The sequence below is a fragment of the Danio aesculapii genome, chromosome 6 (assembly GCF_903798145.1).
Source record: "Danio aesculapii chromosome 6, fDanAes4.1, whole genome shotgun sequence".
In the NCBI taxonomy this organism is placed as follows: domain Eukaryota; kingdom Metazoa; phylum Chordata; class Actinopteri; order Cypriniformes; family Danionidae; genus Danio; species Danio aesculapii.
In genome coordinates, this window is record NC_079440.1 from 21371556 (window position 1) to 21394923 (window position 23368).

At 42.5% G+C, this 23368-nt stretch overlaps 1 pseudogene; it reads right to left on the reverse strand.

Moving 5' to 3' along the window:
* Nucleotides 1-1526: 1526 nt before the first annotated feature.
* Nucleotides 1527-8880, reverse strand: LOC130230551 (uncharacterized; annotated as a pseudogene).
* Nucleotides 8881-23368: the final 14488 nt, after the last annotated feature.

The following is a 23368-nucleotide window of genomic DNA, read 5'->3' on the forward strand; positions in this document are numbered from 1 at the left end:
CATCTTTCTTTTCAATTGCTGCTATTATCACCCTGTTACACAATGTTCTGATACACGGGATGCAACAGCATCCACAGGTCATTATTATGGCCACAAATGTAGCTATAGAGATCAAAATTGATGTAAACATGGTTTTATATTTTCCAAACACACCGGTCAGCCAATCATCAAATGGGTTATTTACACCAGAGTGTTCTGCCATTGTTTTAGAAAGGGTTTTTAATCCTTCTAAAGCCCTCGTTGCTGATCCGTCTGGGGCAGTATTATTGGGAATGAACGAGCAACAAAAATCCTGGAAGAAAATACAAGTGCCCCCCTTTTCCGCTAGGAGCATATCTAATGCTATTCTGTTTTGTATTGCCATTAATGAGGTTGGAGCCAACTGTTCCGATAATCCTTCTACGGCGTCTCTTGTTAAATTTGCCAATCTCATCACATTATAGTGCACATAATTTATTCTATCCACATTTTTACTTGGGGTGACCGGGAATAGGGCTGAAATTATTGGGATATTCTCGAACCCGGCAGCAATTTGGTCTACTAGTTTGTATTCATCAGGGACTCCTCTCGACACCCCTATTGAATCTATATAGGTCGGGGAATTTGTAGTTAAGTCGAACCTTGCGTCCCTTTTTCTTCTTCCAGCTATACTTTCACCCCTTCCCTCTCGTCTCTTGCCAATCAGTGTTACTGGTGCTACCAACCTAACCATTGCACATATACCTTCCGTAGTTTTCCCTTTTATTCTTACAAACAATCTTTTCCCTCCACAGTAATAATATAGTCCTCCCCGCGCCCAAGGTCCTATTATATCCCCTGCATTGTTGATAATCTGTTTGCACCACAAGGGGTTAATATGCCCTATCCTGACTAGCACTGTTCCGGTGGGAGTAAAATTAAAACAGGTGAAATTTCCTGGGTCTGCAGAAAATGGGCCTGTTTTTGTCTGGTTATTTATTGGTGGAAATATTTCCACCAGTGTCACATCCTTTTGGTCGATACTGCCTAGTCAAATTTATCAAACACCCATATCCCACCGGATCATTTATTATCAATTGGGCTGGTTCTATTCTAAGGGTTGGTCTAGCTTTTGCACATGCAACACAATCTGTCATTCCTGTTTGTTTCGCTGTGGAAATCATCCATTCTAACCACAAATTAGTTTCCCCATATCCTTTGGCTTTCTCTAGTATATCTTCAGGGGTTAATTTGGTATAATCCATTTGTATTACAACCCTTCGACCTCTAATTTCTCTACTATGATCTCTGATTGGGGGTCCTATAGTCGTTGTCTTGTTTCTATCTATAACATTGACCCTGTCTAAAAACTCAACCTCTATGATTCCCAGGGGGTCAGTTCCTGATATCTCGACTCCTAATAGTATATGGAGAAACTTAGGCGGATTGTTTTTTCCAGCATAATGGGTCTCATCTAGGGGGTATCCTGTCCACTCCTCTATGGACATAGTAATAGGGTTCTGGGTAGGACTATAATCCCTTTGTATTTTCAGTTTTCTCCTCTCGTTTTTAAAATTCCCTAACCATGTTGGGTTTGGCGTCCATTTCCCTGTGTACCCCACTACTTGATCCCACCCTCTACACCAACTATTATCTGCCTTACCCATTGTGTTACACCATGCATTCATAGTCTGATCAAAACAAACATATACGTCATATCCTCGCCACAAACTATTGTGTCCCCCACAGTCAATTACCTGACATAGATCAAATGTGTAAGATGTTGTCTCTCCCTTTACATATTCTATGGACAGCCCTCCATAATACTTGGAACACCTGTTTTCTTCCCCTAGGGATCTTTTTAATCTGGTTGGTTTTACAGTTGAGGTTTCATTCCTGTTGTGACTTTTTCCTACTCCTAGAATTGTCCCCACTATTATCAGTGTTAATATCCCCACTATCCCCAATAGTTTCCAGTTTTCCCACAACTTGACCCTCATGTTTTATTGATGCTGGTTTTTCTTATTATTCAATTCTGGTCCTCACTTTATATTATTTTTCACAGTGTTATTGTGTTAACAGCAAATAATATATAATCAATATCAAAGCTACAATAAAAATAGCAAGCACAGTAAACTTATTCTAATGTATAATCTGAAATGGTTATATTCTGGCCTTTAAATGTCTTTTCAATAATGTGGAGAACTCTATAGAATTCCAACTTGTCCAAACCACACCCCAGCTGGGGTATTGACAATCTGGTGATGTGTAATTTGTCACACCACGTTCTCATGCAGATTAGACTGCTCTCAAAGTCCTCATATGTGGGTAGGTCTCTGGCAAACGTTTTTGTGATCAGGTGGAAAACTATTCTGTCTGCCTCGTGAGTTATAGCACAGTCACCTTTCATTTTTCTCTGGGCCTTTACCTTGTCAACCCCATATTTTTCTCTGAATTTTTTTGCTATGCCCACTCCAAATGCACAATCTGCACTGACACAATGGGCTACAGCTTCTCCTTTAGGGGCTTTGAATAAATCCCCAGTTTTATGGACCACCTGCAAAGTTTGTAGGTTACTTTGTGATGGATGAAAATTGTTATCGTGTGTACATGTTTGTGTGTCAACTCCTTTTGTGGTACCCTCACTCCCTCCTGCACCTCCTGTGGTATCCTCCCTCTCTTGGACCTGCGAAGCAAGGTCCACTCTGGTGTCGTCCAATGATCTGGACGGTGGGTCCGTCGGACAGCACTGGCTCAGATGGTACCAAGTGTCACCTTTTCCTGCAAGACGAACACAGTGAGAGGTGCGTGCAATTACCTTAATTGGAGCAGACCAGCGAGGCTCTTTCCATTTACGCCTGTAGATTCTCAATCTCACCCAGTCCCAAGTTCGGTCAGGTAGTGGTGCTGGATATTCGTGTCCCCTAAAATCAGTTGGTAACATTTTGTCAAAAGATTCAATTAGAGCAGTCAATTTGTCATAGTAAATTTTGTGTGATAATGGTTGTACTGGTTCCAATTGTAGTGGGGTCAGTGGGCCAGGAAATTGGCGACCAGTCAACAGTTTGAAGGGCGTGTATCCTGTTGCCCTACTCACAGAGCTCCTTACTGACATCAAAGCCAGTGGAAGAGCAGCCAGCCATGTCAATTTAGTCTGTGCACAGATTTTAGCCAATTTGTTTTTCAATGTTAGATTCAACCGCTCAACCTTACCTTGTGACTGTGGGTGATAGACTGCCCCGAAATGGTGTACTAAACCCAATGCCTTTTCCACATCAGCCAGATGTTCATTTTTCAAGTGTGAGCCGTTGTCAGATCTGACCCGGCTCGGAAAACCATGACGTGGGATGTAATGGTTTATTAGACATTTAATGACAGCAGTGCTGTCTTCCTTGCCCACTGGGAAGGCCTCTGGCCATCCAGTATATGCATCAATCATAACAAGCAAGTATCGTTTACCATTTACCTTTTCAATCATGTCAGTGAAATCAATTATAACTTCATCCCCAGGGCCATTTGTCAATGGGAACGATCCCTGAGATGGTTTCATAGTTGGTTTGACATTGTGCATCTGACAGATGTCACATGTCGTTATGTACCCAGAAATTAGGTGTGGCATAAAAGGATGCCACCATGATTGCAATGCTCGCGACATTTGCTTATCACCACAATGTGCATATGTGTGGGCTTCTTTCAACACGCTTGGGACTGATGCTGGGAGCAAAGCTCTACCATTAGGTGCTGTCTAAAGGCCATCCTCGTGTCTGATTGCCCCTTTGTTTTTCCACACAGACTTTTCTTCAGGAGCAGCCATGTCTTGCTGCTCAGATAAGAATTCTCTTGAGAATTCTGGTAGGAGGGATGTCACGTCTGGCTCAGATGTGACCACAAACTGACCATTTAGGTAGCCTGAGGCACGTTTTGCCGCCAAGTCTGCTGCTTCATTCCCTTTTGATATTAGGTCAGTTCCTTGAGAATGACCAGTGCACTTGATAATAGCCACTTTGTTTGGCAACATTATGGCCTCAGAGAGCTCTCTTGCTTCTTTCTCATGAGTAATAGGCCGGCCAGAAGAAGTTGTAAATCCACATCTGATCTACACAGGCAGCTCCACGTGGGCTGTGGACACTGCATATGCAGAATCAGAGTAGATGTTGACAGCCTGTCCTTTTGAGTGTCTCAATGCATTAATTAGGGCCAATAGTTCTGCTTTTTGTGCAGATTGTTTGCCAATTAGGGGTTCAGCTTGTATTGTGACAAATTGGTCACCCTGTAATTGAACCACAGCAAATCAGGAAGTGGGGAGGCTGTCAGACCCTCCCTAGCTATCGATAATCTGTCTGTCAATGGTGCACAATCATGATGGTCCCCATCAGTCATAAGGTCAGCCATGTTGATCCCATTGTGGCTGTAGGTGATATTTGCAGCTGTCAAAATTTTTAGCATTCTTCTCTGCCGTAGGGCAGAGAAGGTGAATGAACTTGAGTTAACAAAACTGACCACTGAATGAGAGGTCCTGATCAACAACTGATGGCCCATGACGATGTGTGATGTTTTCTGTATTATCTTAGCTAGACCTGCAGCAAATCTGGCACATGGTGGTTGTCTAGCTTCTACCTGGTCTAGAAGTACACTGACGTACAACAAAATTCTTCTGTTACTTGATTGTCGTTGATACAAAACCCCATGCGCGCTTGTGATTGTTTCTGATACGTCTAATTGAAATGGCACTTTATAGTCTGGAGAACATAAGTTACTACAGTGAGCCAATTCTGTTTTTATTTTCTGGAATGCTTCCTCAGCCTCCATTGTCCAATCCAATTTTGTCATCAAGTTTCTCATACCACATTGTTTAACCATGCCCCTAAGAGGACTGGTCAGAGCCACATATTGTGGGACGAAATGTCTGCTAAACCCTGTCAGACCTAGGAAAGAAAGCATGTCTTTCACAGTGAGTGGCTTTGGGTATGTTAGTATGTCCTTTTTATGTGTTGGTAATACCCCCTTTCCACTTACTCCTACCACTCTTCCTAAAAAGGTAGCCGTTTGTCTACAAACCTGTAACTTGTCTCTGCTGACTTTCAACCCTGCCTCCCACAGTTTCCTCAAGACAGTCTTAGTGGCCTTTAAACATGACTCTGGCGAAGGTGCAGCTATCAAGATATCATCAACATACATCACTGTCACCACTCCCTCTGGTAACTGACAGTCCTGTAATTGTTGTTTCAAGACCTGATTAAAAATGCCCGGGCTCAAGATGAACCCTTGTGGTAGTCTATTGTAAGAATATTGGGTTCCTTGAAAAGTGAAGGCCAAACAATCTGTACATTCCTCTGAAATTGGTATGCAGAAAAATGCATTTGCCATGTCTATGCAGGAGAACCATTGGTGCGATACGTTTACCATGGAAAGGGCAGTGTATCGGTTAGGGATAGCAACTATTGGGGTAGTTACTCTACTGTTGATTTCTCTGAGGTCATGTACCATCCTATACTTGCCTCCCTGTTTAGGGACTGGAAATATAGGTGTGTTCCATTGTGACTGGTGGGGAGTCAAAACTCCAGAGTTAAGTAGACCCTCAATCGTTGGCTTGATGCCAGCTACGGCTTCTGGTCTATTTCTGTACTGTGGGACCCATGTTGGTGGGCCGTCAGAGATGTTAAAAGTGACAGGTGTTATATTACAGTATCCCACGTCAGTGGGTCCTTTTGACCATAATTCTTGTGGCATGGAGTTAATTAATTCTTCTGCCCCCTCCCCATCAGATTTATCTCTGCCATGACACCTGGAAATCCATTTGTGTTCCAGAGTGCCCAGGTCAAGGGTTTCCCTCACTACTTTGTAACTGTCTGCTGATGGGGAGTAATACAACTGTGCGTTGTCTGTGGGCTCCCAGTCAGTGACAGTTAGTAGTCTCTTTGTCATTGAGCCTAGTTCCCTAGCCTCATGTGTGGGGTGCAATGCCAGTGATACATGTGGGGCAGCAGTCTGCCTCATATTGTACCATGTTTCTTGTTCCTCTGTTAAGCAGATTGGAGCCACCACACCTTCTTTCCCTATCAACAGACCTGTGCTTTTTAGGCTCCACTGTGACCCTTCAATATCTATGAAGGCCTCCTGATACACATCGTCTTCCTGTCTGTCATAGAACAGTGTGCAGTGTAAATCATCAGGGGGAGGAATGAAAATATCTAATGTATATATCCACGCTTTCCATTCTTGGAAGAGTGAATAGGCTCCTGTCTGCGATGGAGATAGCAGAGCCCAGTAAATGTCTACACAATTGTCTGGGGTGGGGGACGGTGCAAGTAACCACTGATTATGTCCCATTCCACCTTGTAGTGAGCAATTACCCGTCTGCCCAGTGGGGAAGGAAACAATTACTCCTTCAGGGGTGCAGAGTATACTAGCTCCAGCTTTTATCAATAAATCTGACAATAAATCTGACAAAAATCCACAATAACCGACAATAATCTGCTCCTTAACACCAGCAAGACCAAGGAGCTCATTTTGGACTTCAGGAAGGGACGAACAGGCTCGCATGATCTCATCCACATTAATGGGATGGCCGTTGAGCCTGTCTCATCCTTCAGGTTCCTGGGGACCCACATCTCAAAGGACCTTTCCTGGACCACCAACACCTCCAGCCTGGTCAAGAAGGCTCACCAGCGCCTATTCTTCTTGAGGCAACTAAAGAAAAACCAGCTTTCATCAGCCGACTTGGTGAACTTCTACCGATGCACAATAGAAAGCATCCTGACCAACTGCGTCACAGTCTGGTATGGAAGCTGCTCTGTTGCTGAGCGTAAGGCACTGCAGCGGGTGGTGAAAACTGCCCAACGCATCACAGGGACTACACTGCCAGCCATAGAGGACATCGAGAAGAAACACTGTCTGCGCCGAGCACGCAGTATTTTTAAGGACACCTCTCACCCTGCTCACAGACTGTTTTCTCTCCTGCCTTCCGGCAGGCGCTTCAGGCTCCCCCGGACAAAAACCAGCAGACTGAGGAACAACTTTTTCCCCTGAGCTGTCTTCCTTTTGAACTCTGCCCCTCAATGACTCTTTTGCCCCCCCCCCCCCCCCCCCCCCCCAATACCCCCCCACACTCCTCTAACTTATACTCCTCACAATCACTGCACTATTTAACATTTGCACATATAAAGTTATATAAGCACATATTCATTGCACTGATTCACTTATTTGAACTGGACATACCCACTGCACATGGACATTTGTAATTATGTTTATCTATCTGCACACTTCTGCTATTAATAGTATCCTGTACATATATTCATTTATTGTAAATCTGTTCATAGCTAATACAACCTGTATATAATGTTCATAGTACATCCATCTGCAAATATCACCATAGTTTTTCTATAACTGCACTTTATAACTTATACCTGTATCCTCCACTTGCTGCTATTGCACTGCTGGTTAGACCTAAACTGCATTTCGTTGCCTTGTACTTGTACATGTGTAATGACAATAAAGTTGAAGCTAAATCATCTATCTAAATCTCTACCCAGTAGGGGAACTGGCGAATTAGTGGAGTAGAGAAAAGAGTGTGTGAGTTGTTGCCCTGCAATGGCGACAGGAAGTGGTTTAGTCAGTGGCCATCTTTCAGTATCCCCAGAGAAACCCATAACTTCTACATGTTTTGATAATAATTGTCGTCTGTCAACACCATCAGTAACGGTGGAATAAGTGGCTCCTGTATCTACTAAGGCCTCAATGTCACTATCGTTGACAGTGATGGTCAAGAGGGGCTCGGCTATAGCCCTCTCTTGGGCTCTCTGTGGGGACCTTCATGCATAATAACCATCCTCTGTTCCAACCCACTGTTGAGTCAGTGGTTGCTGGAAACTGGGTTGGTTCGGCGGCACTGGCCTATTACCCCACCCTCCCCTTTGGGGTTGTCCTCTACCTCTCTGCATTCCCCGCCCCCTATTTTGAAATTGAGGTGGTTGGCCTCCTTGCCCGTTGTGGCAGTTTCTGGCCATGTGCCCAGGGTGTCCACATAGGTAACAGCTATTATTATTGTTTGGGCAAGTATTGGCCCAATGACCGTTACCTCCACACCTGTAGAAGCCATCTAGCCTGACTGTTCCTCGACCCCTAGCTCCTCCCCTCCCTCTACTCCATTGTGATTGACTTGGAGGATATTGGGGGGTGCCCTCATAACTACCCTCATTTGTTTGTGGGGGAGGCTGGGCCGTTTGAACTGTCATCTGTTTTGAACCTTTATTCTTTACTGTTTTTTTTCTTTCTCAGATTGCAGCTTCAACAACTCTTTTTGTAATTTTAATAGTTCACCCCCTTCTTTGTCTGCTCTCTCTACCGCTTTGTCTATGAAATGTACTGCATACCTTTTCCATTTAGTATCATCACTGCCAGGTACCTCAGGAGATTGTTCCATGGCTTGGGTCACACCAGCTGGAGCTCCTTGCAGTACAGCAGCCCTGAAAATTCTGTTAGTGACAGGGTTAGACATTGGGTTTTCATCACATGCCTCTTCCCATTCTTGGCAACATCGATTTATATAGGCTGCACCATTTTCCCCATCCTTGTGTTTAAATTTCAAATTCTCAAACATGGTATCAGGGGTGGGAAACTTGTCCCTTATAGCCTGACACAGAGGAGACTGGCCTCCCCCTTGCACCAATGGGGCACTGTTTCCCAAACTTGTGGTGCCAGCCCTCTGTTCCATGCCACAATCTGATGTCCTGACAGGACTCGACTCATTATTTGTCTCAAGTCCCCTACTGATAGTATCTGACCATGTAATAAGGCGAACAACTTGTTCACCCGTCTACCACCTCTTTCTGTTATGGCTGGTAGCTTTTTTACCAGGGTCTCAAGATCTGTTAGTGACCATGGCTGGTAACTGCTGCCTGTAGGCCCTGCCAATAAAGGCATGTTGCACACCCTTCCCATAGTAACTAGGGTGGGTTTGGGGGCTTTTTCTGTTAATCTTTGGCTTCGCCTAGGCCACTGTGTCTGAGGCGTGGAAGAAACTGGCCATTTATCTTCTCCGATGTCCCTTTCATTATCTTCACTATCTTCTTCTCTATCTTCTTCCTCTCTCAGAGTCAACTTCCCATCTAATCTGACCTGCAGTCCTAACTTATTTTCCCCTATGTTCCTTCTTCTAATCCCTCCTTCTAAACTACTCTGGCTGTCGTCATCACTGTCATCCATATCCACAACTGATCTGGCTGCAGAGCTTCTGCTATTTTTACTCTGTTCCCTTGTTTTCTGTTCTTCAGAGATAAGCTGTTCTAATAGACTCCTTACCTCCAATTGTATGGCAGAACATTGGCTAATTACTTCATTTCGTAAGTCATTCCCAGGTTCATTTTTCATCCTACTCTGTTGTTCACCCTCCCCATTCTCAGGCTGTTCTCCCCCTGTTGCTCCTTCCTGTATCTCATCTAAGTTCAAAGTACCTCCTTTCACATTAAACATTGGCATCTGTTTTCCTATCATGTTAGGCTGTGGTGGGTTGTATGGGGGCGGGAGATCTGGGTATAGTTTCTGCACGGTGGGGGTGGTAGGTGTGACTGTAGATCTCAGTTTTCACCTCAGCTTCAGCTTCCTGTTTCTTACTCAGTTTAGTTTCAGCATCCTTACCGGTCACTTCCCTTTTCTATGGTTTCAGCACAGATGCTGCGAGTGTAACTCTAGACCATCTTCTCAAATTTTCATCTAACTGTTTCTTTTCTTTGCATGGGCTCGCTTATGCAACAGCCCTACTTCCTCTTTTCTGTGTCTTAAAACAGCTTCCTGTGCTCTTCTCTCTTTTAGCCTCACTTTCTGAAACAGCGACCCTTTATTGTCCATACAATCAGTACCATAATGTTCAATCATTTCACGTTTACATTCTCCCAGTTCTTTTATTTGTTTTTTCCTATCTTTTGGATCAGTTTGTGCCAATAAGACATCTGCCATTTTATCCCATTGTTGTCTTAATGGAGGACAATCATATTCCTCACATTCTCTATCAAATTCTCCTTCCATTTTATTTTAATGTTATTTTATCCCTACACTCTCCCTATTTCTCAATTCACTAAACCTGCTATCCTTGAGAAATGTCTTGAAGATATCAAGTCCTTGTCAAGACCAGAGGGATCTTCAAGTTTTTTGCCTTCTCAGGAAAAAGGACTTCTCCGTTAGATAGATGTAGGCCTTTTACATACACTATCTATCCTGATTGTTGAAGAGTCAATTGTCTTCGTCAAGACAAAATTTCTTCAACTAGTTTTGCCTTTTTAGGGAAAAGGACTACCCTAAGTGTCTCCTTAGAGAAAAGGACTTCCCCTAGATCCTAGTGATCCACTCTAATTCTCTTTATTCTTTCTCTCACAACTCATTCATGTATATTCATTCACAATTTTCAGGTAAGTAGTTTAATTTACGTATTTTATAACTTCCTGCATGTCAAAACATTATCAAACACATGAACACTGTATTTACTGATGCCAAAAACCATTCCATTTAGAATATTCAAAAGCAGAATTTAAGTAAAAGGTTTCTGCTTACCTTTGTATAGAGAGGGCCCTCAGGTTTTGGCATCAGAAGCAAACGTCCATCTATTAGACAGTCTCCAGTCAATCACGTCGTCGGGTCACCAATTGTAGGACTCAAATGGTCCATTGCATGTTCAAAAATTGACGGAGATCTGAGTTGAAAATTAGGAAGTTTTATTTTTAATGCAAGAAGTTAGAGAATACATGTTCTGCGCAGGAGAGATATAATGGCAAATCAGCTTCCTGTATTATACTCTCATTCAGGCTTTTTATACTGTCTCTCACACACTCTCTAACCCTAACCCCTATAGACTTATATGGTGTTGTCTTGACAGGTTGACCATTCAGCAACCAGATATTTCTCTTCCTAGTATCTGTGTATCTTCTCTTCACAGTTCACCTTTTAAGGCAGATGTTTCAGAGCACGTACACACAGCTCATACATCTTGTCATCCTCCATCACCCCCACCCAATAACAGGATGCTGCTAGCATCCGGTAACATTTCTCTATACTTTGTGCACCTAATATAGCAGCTAACCCTTTAAAGCAAAAGCCTTCAGATGGCGCCGATGACGATGGCAGCCTCCGTGTCGTACTCTGCAGTAGTGTTTGTGTTTTTGTTAGTTTGTCCTGTCTCGAGTCATTTTCCTACAATTAGTTTCACCAGAGACAAATTGTTGGACATTCGGGCACATACACCACCGAATATTTTTCCATTCCTGGATTTATCTGATGTTCTGTTGGACATTGTAGTTGGCGGAGCCGCGGTGCTACTCAAACGCTTCCAAGCGCGCAGACGAGGAAAGCGTGCAGGCGCGCTGGTGAAACTCAGACAGCGCGGATTTCGGACCGTGTTGCCTAGCATCCATCTAGCAAATCTCCGCTCTCTACCCAACAAAATAGATGAACTCATTCTGCTCTCTCAGACAAACAGGGATTTTCTGCATTCAGCTGCTCTGTGTTTCACGGAAACCTGGCTGAACAACACCATACCGGACAACGCGCTTCACCTACCGGGCTATCAGCTGTTCAGAGCGGATCGCGACGAAGAATCAACGCGGAAATCGCGCGGTGGCGGGACGTGCTTTTACATCAATGAAAGGTGGTGTACAGATGTAACAGTTTTAAAGAAGATGTGCTGTCCAGATCTCGAAGCACTGTTTATTAACTGTAAGCCTTTTTACTCCCCGCGCGAGTTCTGCTCGTTTATCCTCGTCAGTGTTTACATTCCTCCGCTCGCGCACGCGAGTCTGGCAATACAGAAACTAGCTGATCAGATCACGGTGTTAGAGCAACAACACCCGGACTCTGCTTTAATCATTCTCGGGGATTTTAACAAAGCAAAACTGTCCCGTGAACTGCCAAAATATAGACAGCATGTTACATGTCCCACAAGAGACAGCAATATTCTGGATCACTGCTATACCACAATAAAGGATGCATACCGCTCCGTCCAACGAGCAGCTTTGGGACACTCTGACCATTGTTTGATTCATCTCATTCCAACCTACAGGCAGAAACTGAAAACAGCCAAACCTGTATTAAGATCTGTGAAAAGATGGACTAACGAAACAGAGCGGGATCTACAAGCCTGTTTCGACCTCACTGACTGGAGTGTTTTTGAAGCTGCTGCAAACGATCTGGATGAGCTCACAGAGACTGTAACATCTTATATCAGTTTCTGTGAAGACGTGTGCATTCCTACCAGGACTCAACTCACATACAACAATGACAAACCATGGTTCACTGTAAAAATCAGACAGCTACGTCAGGCCAAGGAGGTTGCTTACAGGAATGGGGATAGGGCCTTGTATAAGCAGGCCAAATACACACTGGAAAAGGAGATCAGAGTCGCAAAAAGGAACTATTCTGAGAAACTAAGGAGTCAGTTCTCTTCCAGCGACTCAGCATCTGTGTGGAAAAGTCTGAAAAACATCACAAACTACAAGACACCATCCCCCAGCACTGTAGACAATGAACGACTTGCAAACGACCTGAATGAGTTTTACTGCCGGTTTGAGAAAACCCCCCACACCCACTCTGAACTGCTCTTCACGCCACCATTAACACCTCCACCACCCCCCGCCTCCCTCATACCTGCCCTACAGTTTAACGAAGACGAGGTGCGCCAGGTCTTTCGGAAACAGAAGAGGAAAAAAGCACCAGGCCCAGATTTTATAACACCAGCCTGTTTAAAATCCTGTGCTGACCAACTGGCCCCCATCTTTACCCTGATCTTCAACAGATCACTGGAGCTGTGTGAAGTGCCCTCCTGCCTCAAACGCTCTACCATCATCCCCATCCCAAAGAAACCCAAACTTACAGGACTAAATGACTACAGACCAGTGGCACTAACATCTGTGGTCATGAAGTCCTTTGAAAAACTGATGCTGGCCCACCTGAAGGACATCACTGAACCCTCACTGGACTCTCTTCAGTTTGCCTACAGAGCAAACAGGTCTGTGGATGATGCAGTAAATATGGGACTGCATTATGCTCTGCAACACCTAGACAGACCAGGGACCTATGTGAGGATCTTGTTTGTTGACTTCAGCTCGGCGTTTAACACTATCATCCCAAAACTTCTCCTGCCCAAATTAACTCAGCTCTCTGTGCCCACCTCTGTCTGTCAGTGGATCAACAGCTTCCTAACGGACAGGCAGCAGCTGGTGAAGCTGGGAAAATTCTCATCTAGTATCCGCACAATCAGCACTGGCGCCCCCCAGGGGTGTGTCCTCTCCCCACTGCTCTTCTCCCTGTACACGAATGACTGCACATCAAAAGACTCCTCTGTGAAGCTCTTGAAGTTTGCAGACGACACCACACTTATCGGCCTCATTCAGGACGGTGACGAGTCTGCTTACAGACAGGAGGTTAAGGAGTTGGCTGTCTGGTGTAGCCACAACAACCTGGAGCTCAACACGCTCAAAACAGTGGAGATGATAGTGGACTTCAGGAGAAACCCCCCTGCTCTCCCCCCACTAAGCATCATGGACAGCATTGTGGCAGCAGTGGAGTCATTCAGGTTCCTGGGCACCACCATCTCTCAGGACCTGAAGTGGGACACTCACATTGACTCCATTGTCAAAAAAGCTCAACAGAGGCTGTACTTTCTTCGTCAGCTGAGGAAGTTTAACCTCCCAAAGGAGCTGCTGAAACAGTTCTACACCTCCATCATTGAATCAGTCATCTGCACATCAATAACTGTCTGGTTTAGCTCAGCTACAAAATACGATCTCCAAAGACTACGGCGAATAGTTCGGACTGCTGAGCGAATCACTGGTACAACCCTTCCTACTCCCCAAGAACTGTACTTATCCAGAGCGAGCAGAAGGGCTGCCAAAATCACTCTGGACCCCTCACACCCAGCACACTGCCTCTTTGAACTTTTACCTTCTGGTCGACGCTACAGAGCACTGCGCACCAGAACAGCCCGACACAGAAACAGTTTCTTCCCTCAGGCAATCCATCTCATGAACACTTGATGATAATAATTGTGGAACCAACATCACTACTTGCCATACACTTTTATACACATATACACTTATTTAACAACACACTTTACATGCCAATTTGCACATAACAGCTGCACATATAAAGTTGTATATAGTAATAAACACGTACATACACTTGTCAATTTGTATATTTGCACTCACTACTTCAATTTTTTTAAATATATTTATTATCTGTTTTTTGTCCTGTCTCTGTAATGCTGTTGCACTGTAGAAGCTCTGTCACGAAAACAAATTCCTAGTATGTGTGAACATACCTGGCAATAAAGCTCTTTCTGATTCTAAAGCTCTTTCATGTCTATATTTACTACGTACTTACTAACAAAGCTTAATAAAATGCTTATCCTTCAGTACTCATGACAAATCCATTTTTAAAGTTAGCTGCAAATAGAAACAAATTAATCCCCTCTCCATAAAAACGCTTTAAAATAATGTAGTTTTTGTTGTTGTTGTTATTATTTGTTACATTATTTATTTTTAATGTGTAAAGGTTGACAACTTTCTATGTTAAAATTAGTAAAACGCAGGGAAGTTGTCACAGAAAGACAACTGGAGTTTGACCTTACAAATAAATGTAAGTATAGTATTTTCTAGGCAAGTAGTGTAATATTTTTTAGTTATAAATAAAATAAAATATAATAAATAAAATAAATAAAAATTATAAATATATACAAACATACACAGTCAATAAATATACATAGTAAAATAAATAAATAAAAGTGCAGCATGCAGATTGTTCATCCCAGGCATGAATTATCGGCTTCAGCATCAAAGAGCGTGACAAACCTCTATATTGTCTTGTTAGATTATGCAGAAGTGTGTTCCAAAGACAAGCTTATTTGGTTCCTTACACCCTTCATCCCTTCGAATTGATCACTCCGGAGGGTAAACCATTTGAAGGGTTTAGGGCACAGGGATGAGCTCTTCTGAAAAGAACGCAGTGTAGGTCTGCTAGGTTTGCACACTAATCCAGAACTCCACACCCCTCTGGCGGCAATGGTAGGGCCCAACTGCGAGCGCAGAAAAGAAAAATGGAAAATTAGTGTCATTATTTAAAGTTTGTTTTGAGATCAGAATAAAATGCAGCAAACCAAACTTGTAGAATCAAAAATTAAACCGAGTGACAATTATCTGTTGTTAAAGTACTCAGAAAAAATAGAAAATGAAAGTTTGAGATGCAGTATACTTTGAAAACATCTCTTAAAGGTCCATGGCACAAGTCTATATAATACTGATGACACCAATGTGGCTCTGTTTGCTGCACCTGATGGCCACTTCAGTTTTATTGACCTCAGTACAAGGAGCCATTATGAGGTCCATGGCGAGAGCATCAGCTCAGAGGGTTCACCTAGTCCTAATGCAGCACTTAAACCACTGTCTACTCGATTTGCCTTTCACCGTCCAGTCAGTGTATCTGTAGACTCTGCAGCTGGTTCTTCTGCAGTTCTAAGAGCTGCTATACCAAAATCCTTCCAAAGGTAACAAATTGTTTATGCCACATCACAGCAAAATGTAAGCATTGTAGTATTTAAAACCATTTTAATTAAACCCTAGAAAAACTATTTATAAATATATATAACAGACTTACCTGCTATCAGTACACAACTAACATAACTACTTTGAGGGTCCTGTTCCGGGAATTGTCAGTAAAGTCAAAGATGCCCTAGGGCAAGAGGAACCACTAATCCTGACTGATGGACAAGGAAAGGAAATCCTAGATTCTGAAGGGACCAGAGGTATAATAGAACATTTGTATTGTCTATTATAGCTGCATTTTTATTGCCACATATAACTTCCTTTTTCAAATACAGTAAATGCTTTATGTTAGAAAAAATCTACTTTATACAGTAGTGTCTGCTTAATTCCGTTATCATTGCTTTAACAGACTTGCTTGTTCTACAATACCATACACTGTTACATATTCTGTTTTTTTTCTTTCTCTGTAAAGCTGCATTGAAACAATATGCATTGTAAAAAGTGCTATATAAAAAGTAATTGAACTGAATTAAACTACCAAGGATACACTATCTGTTACAATTTGAATATGTTTCAGTGATTTAAATTTACATTTAGTCATTTAGCAGACGCTTTTATCCAAAGCGACTTACAAATGAGGACAAGTAAGCAATTCACACAACTATAAGAGTAACAGTGAATAAGTGCTGTAGGCAAGTTTCAGTTGTGTAAAGTCTAAGAAGCAAAGCATTAGTAATGTAGTTGAGTTTTTAGTCGTTTCTTGAAGACAGCAAGTGACTCTGCCGTTCTGATGCAGTTAGGGAGTTCATTCCACCAACTGGGCAGATTGAATGCGAGAGTTCGGGAAAGTGATTTCTTCCCTCTTAGGGATGGAACCACGAGGCAATGTTCATTCACAGAATGCAAGTTTCTGGAGGGCACATAAATCTGCAGAAGTGAGAGCAGATAAGAAGGACCAAAGCCAGAGGTCGCTTTGTAAGCAAACATCAGAGCTTTGAATTTGATGCGAGCAGCAACTGGCAGCCAGTGCAAACGGGTGAGTAGCGGAGTGACATGTGCTCTTTTGGGTTCATCAAAGACCACTCGTGCTGCTGCGTTCTGAAGCAGCTGAAGAGGTTTGATAGAGTTAGCTGGAAGCCCAGCTAGTAGAGAGTTGCAATAATCAAGTTTGGAGAGAACAACAGCTTGAAAAATGAGTTGAGCTGCATGTTCAGATAGGAAGGGTCGGACCTTTCTGATGTTATAATGTGCGAACCTGCAAGATCGAGCAGTTCTAGAAATGTGGTCAGAGAAGTTCAGTTGGTCATCAATCGTTACTCCAAGGCTTTTTACCATTTTGGATGCAGTAATGGTTGCCCCATCCATCTGGATTGAAAAGTTATGCTGTAGAGTCGGGTTGGCAGAAACTTCAAGCATTTCCGTTTTCGCAAGGTTGAGCTGAAGAAGATGATCTTTCATCCAGTGTGAAATGTCTGACAGGCAGGCTGAGATGCGAGCTGGAACCGAGGGATCATCAGGGTGAAAAGAAAGGTAAAGCTGGGTATCATAAGCATAGCAGTGGTAGGAAAATCCATGTTTCTAGATGACTGGTCCTAAAGATGTCGTGTAGATAAAGAAGAGAAGTGGCCCAAGAAAAGAGCCCTGAGGTACCCGTGTTTAGATGCTGTAGGTTGGACACCTCTCCCCTCCAAGACACCCTGAATGACCTGTCAGAGAGGTAAGATCTGAGCCAATGAATAACAGTGCCTGCAACGCCCAGTGACTCAAGCGTAGATAGCAGGATCTGGTGGTTTACAGTGTCAAAAGCAGCTGATAAATCCAGCAAGATGAGGACTGATGATTTAGAGTGCTTTAGCCAGTCTGAGATCCTCCACGACCGAGAGCAGGGCAGTCTCAGTTGAGTGGCCTTTCTTAAAGCCAGATTGCTTGTTGTCCTTGAGGTTGTTTTGAGTAAGAAAGTCCAGGACTTGATTGAACACAACTTTCTCCAGAATCTTGGCCATGAATGGAAGCAGGGATACCGGTCTGTAGTTTTCAAGTAGCGTTTGATCCAGGTTGGGTTTCTTTAGCAGTGGGGTTACCCTAGCCTGCTTAAATGAATTGGGGAACAAAACAGAGTCAAGAGATGTGTTAATTATGTGAGTCAGTGTTGGTATGACTGCAGGAGAAATGGCTTGCAAGAGATGAGAAGGAATGGGATCAAGCGGACAGGTGATTGCATGGCTAGATAGCACGAGTTTGGACACCTAAGACTCAGAGAGCTGAGAAAAAGAGGTGAGGGTGTGTGGTGTTGGTGGTGTATCTTGCGTGTTTGTTGTAGGTGCAGCAAATTGAGCACGGATTTTTGCAGTTTTGGTGCAAAAGAATGTAGCAAAGTCATCAGTAGTGAGTGTGGAGGATGCTGGTGGAGGAGGAGGATAGAGGAAGGAGGAAAATGTTTTAAAAAGTAATCGAGGATTGGTGGCACTGTTGATTTTCTGACGGAAGTATGTCTGCTTTGCAGAAGTAGCCTCAGCTGAGAAAGAGGACAGAAGAGTTTGGTATGTTATGAGCTGTTCAGGATTTTTTGTTTTTCGCCAAATTCTCTCTGCAGCCAGAAGTTTTGAGCAATGCTCACGGAGAACATCAGAGAGCCAGGGTGCAGGAGGACTGACACGGGCTGGCCTCGATGTAAGAGGACATAGTCTGTCTAGACATGATGCTAGTGTGGAGCAGAGTGTATCAGTGGCACTGTTCGTATCAAGTGCAGAGAGTTTGCAAGATGGAGGAAGAGAGTCTGAAACAATGGTGGATAGCCTATTGGGTGAGAGAGAGCGTAGGTTTCTGCGAAAGGCAACTAGTGTTGGAGTGTGTGGCGGCTCAGGAAAAATGTGAATGTTGAGAGACAGAAAGAAATGATCCTATGTTTGTAGTGGAGTTACTAGTGTTTGATCAGCGAAGCAATGTCGAGTGTAAATAAGGTCTAGCTGATTACCTGATTTGTGAGTAGCAGAAGTAGGTGCTCTTTTGAGGTCAAAAGAGGCAAGCAGAGTCTTGAAGTCAGCAGCTTGAGGTCTTTCAATGTGAATGTTGAAGTCACCTAGCACCAACATCCAGTTCATCTAATGTGACTGCATGGAATTCAAAGGAGCTGATTTTTGGCAGGGACGGTCTCTGAGTGAATTTCCATTCTTTGGAAATCAGTAGTCCAGTCCCACCCCCTCTCCCTGTCTGAAGAGGAGTGTGGGAAAAAGAGAAATTAGTAGAAAGAGCTGCATGTGTAGCAGTGTCCTCCGGTTTCAGCCAGGTCTCAGTTAGAGCCATGAGATTATAGTCAGAATGAGAAGCTATGGAGGTAATAAAATCTGCCTTGTTAACAGCAGATTGACAATTCCAGAGGCCCACGGAGAGAGAGAGTTGTGAAATAGCAGATACATGTATTGAACCAAGGTTGTGAGGATTACACCTGCAGCGTACCTCCCGTGCTTTGCGAGTGTTAGTAACAACAGGAATTAGTAAACACATAATAAAAGTGCAATGAAAACAATAATAAGCTTAATTTTACTGTTCTTTTCTATTTTTACTGCAACTCTTAAAGAGGCCCTATTATACATGAAATAGGGTCATATTTTGGTTGTAAGGGTCGCCAACAACAGTCTAATATGCATGCAAGAAAACACACACAAAAAAAACACACTTTCATGGTCTTATAATCTGCATTTATTTTTACCTAATTATCCCAGCGACTCCCATATGAATTGTTCAGTGATTCATTTGTTCCCAAACCCCTCCTCAGCGCGAAGCTAATCTGCGCTGATTGGAGCGATGACAGCCTGCTGCGATTGGTCGACACTGAAAGCCTTCAGCGCGAGACAAAGTGAAATGCCCAGCAGCTAATCAACAATGTAAAAGTAGTCACAATGCACACACGCTTCATAGTGTAAGGCGTGGATTTTGGCTGCCAGTGGGTGAATGTAAAAACAGACGATGGACTTAAAAATACAGACAACTAACTATTTTACTGAGCAAAAACTCCAAGAACTGGCGAGGAGATCTCCTAGCTTGTCACACTCTACCTGCTCTGTTCACACACACACACACACGCACGCACACACACAAACACACACACACACACTTACCCTCTTCCTCAGAGGACACAACACACACACACACACACACGTTACCCTCCTCCACAGATGACACAACACACACACGCGCCTAGAGCGCCAGTTCAGCTTGCTGGGTGCAATTTAGACACCTCACCTCAAACCTGAGCTGAACTATTTTGAAACTTGACCGTTGCATGCGTGTAGGAACAGCTGACAATCCGTAAACAAAGCGGCACACGTCGCATTTTCAACATGGCTTTACACGAGATATGAGAATATAAAGAGATAACCTGATACAGTACATGCGGTTATAAGTAACAAAACACAACTAAATACATAATTTGCAAGCTAGAGTACACAAGGCAACAATTTTAATCGCACGTACTTACACTTGTGAAATGGAGGAAAAAAACGATCCATGATGCACTGATCCATGTTCTGACAGTCTTTACTGATCCTTCCTTTAACAAACGGCCGATGAAGTCTTCTTTGTAAGTATGTAGTTTCTACAAGCACTCGAACTGCTCAAGGCTGGGCTATAATGCTGAGCTTTCATCTTTTGGGTAGACTGTCAATAATATCCATCTCTACAGCGTGACTTCATTCGACCAGCGTCTGTGTGTCTTTTTTCTGTGTTAGTGATCAGGGCCGCAAATCTCCCGGGTTTGCGCGCGCAACTACTTTTTTTTCGTAGTCGCGTCATCACGAAACACCTAATGACTCGTTATCAAGACGACTCATTTGAAGCACTATGAGTCGACTCTTTTATAGATAAATCAATAGTTTTAAACACTGTACACTTACAGATTTAAGCCTTAGCTGGATATTTCACTTCACTTGGAGCTGTGTTACACACTACATGAAAGGGCATTTTCAAAAACCCATAATATGGGCTCTTTAAAATCTCCAATTGTGCAGTACAAGTGCATAGTTTGGGCACTGTTTTATAACATTTGTTTTGCTCCCATCTAAAATACTGTGAAAATCAGTGTGTAATATTGGATTCACACAAGTAACTATATGCTGTATATTTGTGGTGAAAAGATTTGTTCATGCTACAATATGTTTAACATAATTATGTTATTGTATTCTATTGTATGTTCCCAGATAGCAAAATGACTGTCTTAATCACTCAAAACTTCTAAATCTAAATGAATCCTTTTAGCCAATCACAAAAAAAAAAAACTATAAAAATAGTTAATAGGGTAAATATATGTCAGTAATTACCTATTTTCAAAATTGTATTATGTATACACTGACCAGAACAAATAAAACACAATGAAAAAAATTGTACAGGTAACTTTGTTTTACTAAAAGCATTTTACTACATGAAAAAGAGTAAAAGGAGAATCAAAACAGAATTAATTATAGACTCTTTGCTAAACAGAATGTTACTATTTTAAATGACCATTTCAAAAAGTTCACTGTTGAGTCAAGGTACTGACAGTGGGCCAAGTCCTTGAGCTTTCCCTGTCTGCTGCATCATTAGTGGCGGCGACGCAGTAGGTAGTGCTGTCGCCTCACAGCAAGAAGTTCGCTGGTTTGAGCCCCGGCTGGGTCAGTTGGCATTTCTGTGTGGAGTTTGCATGTTTTCCACGTGTTTGTGTAGGTTTCCTCTGGGTGCTCTGGTTTCCCCCACAGTCCAAAGACATGCATTACAGGTGAATTGGGTAGGCTAAATTGTCCGTAGTTTATGAGTGTGTATGGACGTTTCCCAAAGATGGGTTGTAGCTGGAAGGGCATCCGCTGTGTAAAACATATGCTGGATAAGTTGGTGGTTCATTCCGCTGTGGCGACCCCGGATTAATAAAGTAACTAAGCCGAAAAGAAAATAAATGAATAGATGAATCATCAGTGGCGGCATGGGAGACATGGTTCTTTCTCACAGCACCTGTAACACACAAGCAGATATTCTTTAAAGGGGTGGTCCACTATGATATGATATTGTAAACTTTAGTTGATGTGTAATGTAGCTGTGTGAACATAAACAACATCTCTGAATGTAAGACACTCAAAGTTCAATGCAAAGGGAGACATTGGGTTTTTTAGCTTAGCAAAGCCTACAGTGAAGTTTAGGGACTACAAAAAAATACATCCGGGCTAGTTAGATCACAAAGGCATCTGGTTGCACACATTTGTCACACGGACACACCCTGCGCAGAGGCAATAAAACCTTGCATTTAATTTTGAAAAAAGGTCAACCAGATTAACATATCATACTGCTTTCACAATAGCCTACTCATTTATTTTATTACTTAGGCTATATTGTCCTGACCACCAGCAAATCAGAATATTCAGCTGGACAGCACTTTAGTTTGGTGTTCAGAGTCGCTGCCTCAGTCAATCAAATAAAGCCTACAGCTCAGAATACAGGGGTTTTAGCCCGATTTTCACTTTCTGGGAAAAGGAGAGAAATAAGTTTACTACAGCCTGTGATAAACACTTAGTTTATGTTGTCATATTTTCATTGTCAATTCTTTAGTTTCTAGCTTAATAAAAAAAAATAAACTCATAAGAATCATTTTAAAAGTATTATATTTATATATTTATTACTGAATGATAGGTTATATTTTACATATTAGGCAACTAAAGCACAACAACAGCCTGTTTACGTTCTTTAGATTTAATGTAAATTAAATTTTTAGTCAGTGAAAGTCAGGGAATTTATCAGTTCTGGCTTGAAGCCTGTGCATCTCTTTCTCCATTCGCCATGCTGGAGAGGAACAGTCTGCGCAAAACCAGCGCAGAGTCAGTCACATCGAAAACAGCTCTCACCTGATTGGTTGAAAGGTACGAGTTGCCTGCTTCTGCCAGAACAGTCTCAAAAATACACACACACACACACACACACACACACACACACGGATCTGTATGTGAAAGAGGATTTACACATTCTCATTCAGGATGAACTCGCAAGTTTAAAACATTCAAAACTTTTTGTACACTCTCATACATTTGCAAATGGTGTTTTGCATTTGTGAAACGTATTTTATGAATATGTATTTTTATTTTGTGCACATGAATTGTTTTTATGAATATGTATAAATATTGTACGCACATGAATTTGGTTTTATGTACGTGAATTTGGCTACGCATGTGTACATCGTGTCTTTTGCATGAATTTCTATTGCGTCTATTCTGTCTCCATACTTCAGCCACTGTTTAAACTTGTCTTTGTCCAACCAGGAGTACGTAAACTTACACATTCCAATTTTGCCGTCTGTTTTACTCTATGGTTTCTCTACATGTGGAAAGCATCACATCACCCTCCCGCATTTGTCACAAATTATGTGACATCACCGGCCGGAGAAGCTTGGCTGGACGCGCCCCAGCCCGAACCAATGGTGTGGATCAAGGACCATTTTTAACAAAGGACCACCATTGTTAATATTAGAAGGAAAATTACTACAGTTGAAGTCAGAATTATTAGCCCCTCTGAATTATTATCTCCCGTTTTTTCCCCCCAATTTCTGTTTAACGGAGAGCAGATTTTTTTTAAACACATCTGTAAACATAATAGTTTTAATAACTCATTTCTAATAACTGATTTATTTTATCTTTGCCATGATGACAGTAAATAATATTTGACTAGATATTTTTCAAGACACTTCTATACAGCTTAAAGTGACATTTAAAAGGTTATTAGGTAACTAGGCAGGTTAGGGTAATTAGGCAAGTTATTGTATAATGATGGTTTGTTCCGTAGATTCACTGGGGAAAAAATGGCTTAAAGGGGCTAATAATTTTGACCCTAAATTGCTCTTAAAAAAAGTAAAAACTGCTTTTATTCCAGCTAAAATA